At 47.0% G+C, this 9,845-nt stretch overlaps 1 pseudogene; it reads right to left on the reverse strand.

Moving 5' to 3' along the window:
- Positions 1 to 264: 264 nt before the first annotated feature.
- LOC124001398 lies at positions 265 to 8,529 on the reverse strand (annotated as a pseudogene).
- Between the last annotated feature and the right edge of the window lie 1,316 nt (positions 8,530 to 9,845).

Here is a 9,845-nt window from a genome sequence, read left to right on the forward strand (position 1 = left end):
TGGAGTCCCATCAAGGGCTTGTTGTACAACACAGACATGGAAGACACTAGACTCATGCTTTGAATAAAACAATGAAGATCAGCAGCACAAAGTTTTTGGACTTTAAATGGGCATCATATTCTGGTTGTCATACTGTATTTTTAACACTTCAACCCTCTTTAGTGGACAAAACATGTAACCTAGTGAAGGCAGCTTTTGGACAAGTCATATGTCAATGTCTTTCCCATATCTTAAAAGCTGATAAACATGTCATGAGAGTAAGAGTCAAAAGCTCATGAGCACATCTTGCTCCTGTACACTGGTGTAGAATTGCTTCCCAAATACAAAGGAGTGCAGTCCAGCCCTTTGCTTTTCAGCCAACGCCATGATGATATTCAGGTCGCCTTCCACCATCAGGCCGACGTCGGTCTTCAAGCTGCGCAAGGATCGGAAAGGCTTCTTTCCCTTTTGCCTGTGGGTGAGGAATTCAAACTGTTATCAAAAGTTGTACTACATGGTGTGCTGCGGCAAAAGTCATATTAAAACCAATTACATTTGCTTCCATGGTGAGAGGTAACTCACGTCTCATCTTCAATGTATTTGAGTACATTTACATTTAAGTCATTTAGCAGACGCTCTTATCCAGAGCGACTTACAAATTGGTGCATTCACCTTATGACATCCAGTGGAACAGCCACTTTACAATAGTGCATCTAAATCTTTTAAGGGGGGGGGGGTAGAAGGATTACTTTATCCTATCCTAGGTATTCCTTAAAGAGGTGGGGTTTCAGGTGTCTCCGGAAGGTGGTGATTGACTCCGCTGTCCTGGCGTCGTGAGGGAGTTTGTTCCACCATTGGGGGGCCAGAGCAGCGAACAGTTTTGACTGGGCTGAGCGGGAACTGTACTTCCTCAGTGGTAGGGAGGCGAGCAGGCCAGAGGTGGATGAACGCAGTGCCCTTGTTTGGGTGTAGGGCCTGATCAGAGCCTGGAGGTACTGAGGTGCCGTTCCCCTCACCGCTCCGTAGGCAAGCACCATGGTCTTGTAGCGGATGCGAGCTTCAACTGGAAGCCAGTGGAGAGAGCGGAGGAGCGGGGTGACGTGAGAGAACTTGGGAAGGTTGAACACCAGACGGGCTGCGGCGTTCTGGATGAGTTGTAGGGGTTTAATGGCACAGGCAGGGAGCCCAGCCAACAGCGAGTTGCAGTAATCCAGACGGGAGATGACAAGTGCCTGGATTAGGACCTGCGCCGCTTCCTGTGTGAGGCAGGGTCGTACTCTGCGGATGTTGTAGAGCATGAACCTACAGGAACGGGCCACCGCCTTGATGTTAGTTGAGAACGACAGGGTGTTGTCCAGGATTACGCCAAGGTTCTTAGCGCTCTGGGAGGAGGACACAATGGAGTTGTCAACCGTGATGGCGAGATCATGGAACGGGCAGTCCTTCCCCGGGAGGAAGAGCAGCACCGTCTTGCCGAGGTTCAGCTTGAGGTGGTGATCCGTCATCCACACTGATATGTCTGCCAGACATGCAGAGATGCGATTCACCACCTGGTCATCAGAAGGGGGAAAGGAGAAGATTAATTGTGTGTCATCTGCATAGCAATGATAGGAGAGACCATGTGAGGTTATGACAGAGCCAAGTGACTTGGTGTATAGCGAGAATAGGAGAGGGCCTAGAACAGAGCCCTAGGGGACACCAGTGGTGAGAGCGCGTGGTGAGGAGACAGATTCTCGCCACGCCACCTGGTAGGAGCGACCTGTCAGGTAGGACGCAATCCAAGCGTGGGCCGCACCGGAGATGCCCAACTCGGAGAGGGTGGAGAGGAGGATCTGATGGTTCACAGTATCGAAGGCAGCCGATAGGTCTAGAAGGATGAGAGCAGAGGAGAGAGAGTTAGCTTTAGCAGTGCGGAGCGCCTCCGTGATTCAGAGAAGAGCAGTCTCAGTTGAATGACTAGTCTTGAAACCTGACTGATTTGGATCAAGAAGGTCATTCTGAGAGAGATAGCGGGAGAGCTGGCCAAGGACGGCACGTTCAAGAGTTTTGGAGAGAAAAGAAAGAAGGGATACTGGTCTGTAGTTGTTGACATCGGAGGGATCGAGTGTAGGTTTTTTCAGAAGGGGTGCAACTCTCGCTCTCTTGAAGACGGAAGGGACGTAGCCAGCGGTCAGGAATGAGTTGATGAGCGAGGTGAGGTAAGGGAGAAGGTCTCCGGAAATGGTCTGGAGAAGAGGAGGGGATAGGGTCAAGCGGGCAGGTTGTTGGGCGGCCGGCCGTCACAAGACGCGAGATTTCATCTGGAGAGAGAGGGGAGAAAGAGGTCAGAGCACAGGGTAGGGCAGTGTGAGCAGAACCAGCGGTGTCGTTTGACTTAGCAAACGAGGATCGGATGTCGTCGACCTTCTTTTCAAAATGGTTGACGAAGTCATCTGCAGAGAGGGAGGAGGGGGGGGAAGGAGGATTCAGGAGGGAGGAGAAGGTGGCAAAGAGCTTCCTAGGGTTAGAGGCAGATGCTTGGAATTTAGAGTGGTAGAAAGTGGCTTTAGCAGCAGAGACAGAGGAGGAAAATGTAGAGGAGGGAGTGAAAGGATGCCAGGTCCGCAGGGAGGCGAGTTTTCCTCCAGAGCCCTGTTCTGTGAGCTCGCAATGAGTCGTCGAGCCACGGAGCGGGAGGGGAGGACCGAGCCGGCCTGGAGGATAGGGGACATAGAGAGTCAAAGGATGCAGAAAGGGAGGAGAGGAGGGTTGAGGAGGCAGAATCAGGAGATAGGTTGGAGAAGGTTTGAGCAGAGGGAAGAGATGATAGGATGGAAGAGGAGAGAGTAGGAGAGAGTAGCGGGGGAGAGAGAGCGAAGGTTGGGACGGCGCGATACCATCCGAGTAGGGGCAGTGTGGGAGGTGTTGGATGAGAGCGAGAGGGAAAAGGATACAAGGTAGTGGTCGGAGACTTGGAGGGGAGTTGCAATGAGGTTAGTGGAAGAACAGCATCTAGTAAAGATGAGGTCGGGCGTATTGCCTGCCTTGTGAGTAGGGGGGGAAGGTGAGAGGGTGAGGTCAAAAGAGGAGAGGAGTGGAAAGAAGGAGGAATGAGTCAAAGGTAGACGTGGGGAGGTTAAAGTCGCCCAGAACTGTGAGAGGTGAGCCGTCCTCAGGAAAGGAGCTTATCAAGGCATCAAGCTCATTGATGAACTCTCCGAGGGAACCTGGAGGGCGATAAATGATAAGGATGTTAAGCTTGAAAGGGCTGGTAACTGTGACAGCATGGAATTCAAAGGAGGCGATAGACAGATGGGTAAGGGGAGAAAGAGAGAATGACCACTTGGGAGAGATGAGGATCCCGGTGCCACCACCCCGCTGACCAGAAGCTCTCGGGGTGTGCGAGAACGCGTGGGTGGACGAAGAGAGAGCAGTAGGAGTAGCAGTGTTGTCTGTGGTGATCCATGTTTCCGTCAGTGCCAAGAAGTCGAGGGACTGGAGGGAGGCATAGGCTGAGATGAACTCTGCCTTGTTGGCCGCAGATCGGCAGTTCCAGAGGCTACCGGAGACATGGAACTCCACGTGGGTCGTGCGCGCTGGGACCACCAGATTAGGGTGGCCGCGGCCACGCGGTGTGGAGCATTTGTATGGTCTGTGCAGAGAGGAGAGAACAGGGATAGACAGACACATAGTTGACAGGCTACAGAAGAGGCTACGCTAATGCAAAGGAGATTGGAATGACAAGTGGACTACACGTCTCGAATGTTCAGAAAGTTAAGCTTACGTAGCAAGAATCTTATTGACTAAAATGATTAAAATGATACAGTACTGCTGAAGTAGGCTGGCTGGCAGTAGCTGCGTTGTTGACTTTGTAGGCTAGCTGGCAGTGGCTGCGTTGTTGACACTACACTAATCAAGTCGTTCCGTTGAGTGTAATAGTTTCTACAGTGCTGCTATTCGGGGGCTAGCTGGCTAGCTAGCAGTGTTGATTACGTTACATTGCGTTAAAAGAACGACAATAGCTGGCTAGCTAACCTAGAAAGTCGCTCTAGACTACACAATTATCTTTGATACAAAGACGGCTATGTAGCTAGCTATGTAGCTAGCTACGATCAAACAAATCAAACAGTTGTACTGTAATGAAATGAAGTGAAAATGTGATACTACCTGTGGAGCGAAGCGGAATGCGACCGGGTTGTTGAGTGCGGAAGTTCTATTCGGTAGACGTTGGCTAGCTGTTGGCTAGCTAGCAGTGTCGCCTACGTTAAGGACGACAAATAGCTGGCTAGCTAACCTCGGTAAATTAAGATAATCACTCTAAGACTACACACTCTAAACTACACAATTATCTTGGATACGAAGACAGCAAAGACAGCTATGTAGCTAGCTAACACTACACTAATCAAGTCGTTCAGTTGAGTGTAATAGTTTCTACAGTGCTGCTAATCGGTGGACGTTTGCTAGCTGGCTAGCTGCTGGGCAGAGCAGTGAAGACTACGTTAGGACGACGAAATACGATAATTACGCAATTATCTTTGATACAAAGACGGCTATGTAGCTAGCTAAGAAGAAATTGCTAAGATTAGACAAAGTAGTGTGAGCGCCTTCCTGTGAAGGATCAGCAAGAACTGGGCCAAGTAAGTACTTTGCAGATTGAGACCTGGCTTCAGCATGAATACCTAGGAACAAAACAGAATCAACTAATACAGTTGGCCCTGATAAGCCATTAACGGCTGACAAATGACAACATTTTTCGAACAACAAATATCTAATTGGAAGAACAGAACAGGAGAGAAGAGAGCATACAGGTCGGGGGTGAAGGACTCTTCAGTGTGGATGCCGGTGTCAATGTCGGGGGCGATGTCCTCTTCGCTGGCCGCCTTCCAGAGCGCGCTGAGCGCAGGTAGCGCCGCTGAATGTGTGTGTGCTCGTGGCAGGGCGGCATCTGCTTCACCGTGTTGATGTCCACGTCGATGTGCGTGGTCGGGTAGGGTGAGTACAGCACCTGGCGGAAGGGCAAGACAAAACTGCCCATGGAGTCCTGGGTGGGAGAAAGGCGTGGGAGAGTAATGAGGGGGGGGGTCACAATGTCAAAGTGACAGTCTGTTGTAAAGGTATGAGCGTTTGTTCATTTTTTGAGGCCTTGGTTTGAATAAAGACTTCATTTGCATTACATTTACATGCACTTACAATGGGTTAATATCGATGTGAGTAAAACAAGGCTTTAATGTATCCCTCATTGAACCGAAGCTCTTTATTAGTTTATTATTTGAAACAGGTGTGTTAGTGCTGGGCTGGCACACCCAGTAGGAAAACTAATTTAGAGTGGCGTTGTTGGGTACCTTGAGGAGGCCTTGTACAAACAGTCCTGTGTCATACTTGAAAGTAGAGTCAGCTTTACAGAACCGAGAGCACTTCCTCTCAGCAGGGGTGAGGAAGAGGCACAGCGTGAGCACTACCTAGAGCGCAAGAAAACATATGAATGAATATCAATGTGGAATACCTCCCAACAACATCTGCATTTCCGAGGGAGAGAGAGGATTTGGAGGTGTGCGTGAACCGGTATTGTGGGATTTTGTATGCTGTATTATTTTAGATACACAATAACATATGCAGTCACGTCTGTGTGTATAACATTCATGTTGATACAGCTAGTGTGTGGATGAGTGTGAATACATATGCTGATACATCAGCCAGTGTATGCATGTGCTTAGCACAGAGTATTGGCAGCCTGTCAGTACCTTGTTGACTTTGTCTGGATTGCTTCCGACCACCATGGAGCAGCCACAAGTTTGGAGATGAGAACTGACTGCCCCTGAGAGACGGAGGCAAATTTCATTTGGTGTATTATTTATTAATGACAAGGATGAGAGATGGTCACTTCATATTAATTTAGTATAATGAGAACATGAGCAAGATTAAAATGTAATGAAATGTGTCCTTGTGTGTGTGTGTGTGTGTGTGTGTGTGTGTGTGTGTGTGTGTGTGTGTGTGTGTGTGTGTGTGTGTGTGTGTGTGTGTGTGTGTGTGTGTGTGTGTGTGTGTGTGTGTGTGTGTGTTAGTATTACTATCCTTGTGGGTACGAGAAATCCCCAAAAGTCCAGGGACATTTCCCAGATTCTCACAAATACAAAGGCTATTTTAGGTTTGGGGGTTAGGTTAAGGGTTACATTCGGGTTAGGAGGTTTAGGATTTTGAATGGAAATGAATGTTAGATTCCCACAAAGATCGTAAAAGATTTGCTGTGTGTGTCGGTCATTCAATATCGGTCTCTAAATATCCAAATGAGAGGATTAATCAAATACATCTCATGACACAAAAGTGTTTCCTGACTACTGCAAGAACACTCAAAAGCTGAGTAAATAAATTGTGACTTGCAGTGCATTTGTCATCTCCACAGGCAGCTAAGATAATTGTTTCGACAGATCTGTCAGAGGTGCATAACTGCACTCCACTGATAACTATGACGTAATCACAAATATAGTGTGCAAGGTAAGCAATGTGTACCCAATGTGTACCCAGCTTGGACAAAAAAGCAGAGGAAAGGTGCTAAACTGAGAGAGAGTGAAACATTCTTCAACCCTGTGACTATCCCAGAAAATAAAACCACAGGAGCACTCAAAGTTGTTTCTTGAAAGTGGGAAAGTTAGATTACTCAATTTTTGGTTAAATACGGTGAAATAATAGTTTTGGCCATTGCAAAAATACCAGGTAGACAACTCGCAAGCAGATGCTTCCAATTTTCATAATTACATTTCTATACCAGGTAGGCCTAGGACTGAATCCCAGACAGAGTTTCCTAAAAGTGTTTACTTGTGCAGGAAATCTTCATGATAGTCGTCTCCGATGTTATCGTCATTTAAGATGGTGTCCTTGATCTAGCAATCAGGGACCAAACACGGTTCTTGGTGGAATAATCAACACGAAGGACAAGATACATTTAAAAAATATATATACCTACTATAGCGAGACAAACAGTAAATTAAAGTGGAATAGTGAGTTAACAATTGTCTCATTGATGAATATCAAAATGTTAATTAAAGTTTCAGTTGAGCCTCAGTGGTTAGAACTTTAAGCTTTTTTCACATGAATGATATGTAGGCTTTGAAGTTTTAGTTTCCTTTTCAACGTTATTTTGGGGGGGTGTAACGAAAGCCGTGTGAGACTTTTTTTTTTAATCAGTGAAACTAGTTCGATGTCAGTCTTGGATGTAATAATGTGACAATAGTGATAGTCTCCTTCTCGTGGACGTAACTGTTTAAGAAAAGTTCCTACATAAATAGGTGTGCATAGTTCTACTGTAGTATTTGCAAAGTACTGTTTTGCATGATGAAAGTGTTGCCCAATGTGCATGATCGCTTCAGATACTCACGTCTATGTCCTCTGGGACACTGCGTGTCTTCATGGATGACAGCAGCTCCATGATGGGGACAATCTCTGATGACAGCACTGAAATTATGTTGTAGCCCTGTACGTCAATTACAAAAAAAGGCAAGGCAGGCTTCATGATTCAGGTGTTAGTGCTGACTTACTTGATTTTAACCATTTTGCTCTTTGAGGAGCATAGATCATTCACTTACTGGGTTAGAACAAGAACATCAATTTCCCTAGGAATGGATTGAGAAACACTGCCTTAAGGGGATGGCTTAGTGTGAGGCAGATTTGGAACATGGCGTCTGAATACTTGCCTTCTGCATCCAGATGTGTCCCTTGCGGATTATGTTTTGAGCCGATCCACACAGACAGTGTGCAAGGGCAGGTAGAAGGCCAGCTCTGTTTGCGGCAGGATGATGGACAGGGCACAGGTGTTCTTGTCACCCTTCAGCTCGCCGTCGAAGATGAGCGAGATGATGATGACACCCTTTTCAGCTAGGACGAAGAATTTGACGTCCACGGCGCCGCACTCTGTGCTGCGCAGAATCTCCCCGTTCAGTGTGTGATTGGCCAGGAAGGTGACTTCGCCATCGCTCTGCAACAGTAGTTGCTCGCACCTGGGAGCCCAGATGTGACACACCCGCGGGCCCAGGATGTTGTCCCAGTAGGCAAAGGTGGCAGCGAAGATAGGGCATTCTCCTTTAACAGTCACCTCTGTCTTAGCCACTGTGGGCGACTGAGGTGGGCCTGAAGACATGTTACTGTAACTATTTACTGTTCCTGGGAGGGGAGGTCAAGAAGAAGACTAGACAGGATGAACATAGTATGACCAGGCCTAAGACTGGTTGGTAGAATTATGTAGCTCTTTATTGTTCAACCTGTGTTATAGGAAGATAAAATAAACATGTTAGAATATAGTATCACCTATAATACTGCACTCAAGCACCTTCACAAATACAAATCAATCACCATCAAAAAACACTTTTGAAATCTATTTTGACGGTTTAGGGTTACTGTCTACAGCGTTCAAGGTTCATGTTTTTTAGGGGTTTAATAAATGTGAAACAAACGACGTACTACATTTACATTACATTTAAGTCATTTAGCAGACGCTCTTATCCAGAGCGACTTACAAATTGGTGCATTCACCTTATGACATCCAGTGGAACAGTCACTTTACAATAGTGCATCTAAATCTTAAAGGGGGGGGGGGGAGAGGGAATACTTATCCTATCCTAGGTATTCCTTAAAGAGGTGGGGTTTCAGGTGTCTCCGGAAGGTGGTGATTGACTCCGCTGTCCTGGCGTCGTGAGGGAGTTTGTTCCACCATTGGGGGGGCCAGAGCAGCGAACAGTTTTGACTGGGCTGAGCGGGAGCTGTACTACACATCCTGACATGCCGCATGTCTGAATACATTCTTCTTCTGAGGTTTGACAGCAGTTGGCATCCAATACATGTTGCATTACCACCACCTACTAGACTGGAGTATAACTCCCTTGTACTTCACTGAAGAAAAACTAAATAAAACAAATACCCTACCATCTAACACTACACTCAAATAAATACTCCTCTATTTAGTCCCACTTCAGGCCAACATCCTAAAAGGATGGGACACCACCACTCAACACACCCTGTAACTCTGACATCAAGACTCACACACACAAATACCTCTCTGCAGCTGCCACCACAACCTCTTATCTGCGGCTACGTTCCATCCTTGCAGTACAGTTGATAACCATTGCTATAAAAGACAAAAACCCAATCTTACTGAAGCAAATATCACTTGTTGGTTCATCCCTCTGTATAGGTACAGACAGACTACTCACACCACTCCTCTCAGGATCCCTTGACCCATCATCTACCTTCACTGCCTCAGCATATGACAACTTCTGCATTACACTAACTTTGGAAACCTCAACCTGCCTCTCTAGCACTGGACATTTCTGATCCTCAGCCCCATGGGCACCCCTACAATTAACACAGACCACTACTTCCCCCAATGCTACACATTCCTTTGTTTTATGCCCTTCTGCACACTTCTCACACCTAGGAACCTGCCTCCTACACACTGCTGCCAGATGCCCATAAGCTTGACACCTGTAACAACAATGTATTCGGCACAAGAGGTCGTACAGGATAACTTATATCCTAACATCACTTTGTTGGGCAAATAACGACTTATGATTCACTGCCCACGCCACCCTGCCTTCGTCGCACCAAACGAAGAGCATCACAAACACCGGGAATCTTCCCCTTCAGTTGGTCAGTAATCACTCCTTTCAATGGCGCCCTTTTCTTGAGAGCAAAACAATTTACATCTCTTGCCCCTATTCGTTTAACATGGAGCGCCTGGTTCCTCTGGCCAGCAGAAACACAATTATCACAAGACCACTTCTGGTTACCCTCACCGATTCCACAGCACCAAATGTCGGTTTTCACCCACCCCGAAGCCACAAATGGATCAGCCAAAAGGCAAGAGTCGACTTTTACCAAAAATGTCACTCCTACTGTCA

Source organism: Oncorhynchus gorbuscha, linkage group LG17, assembly GCF_021184085.1.
Source record: "Oncorhynchus gorbuscha isolate QuinsamMale2020 ecotype Even-year linkage group LG17, OgorEven_v1.0, whole genome shotgun sequence".
NCBI lineage: Eukaryota > Metazoa > Chordata > Actinopteri > Salmoniformes > Salmonidae > Oncorhynchus > Oncorhynchus gorbuscha.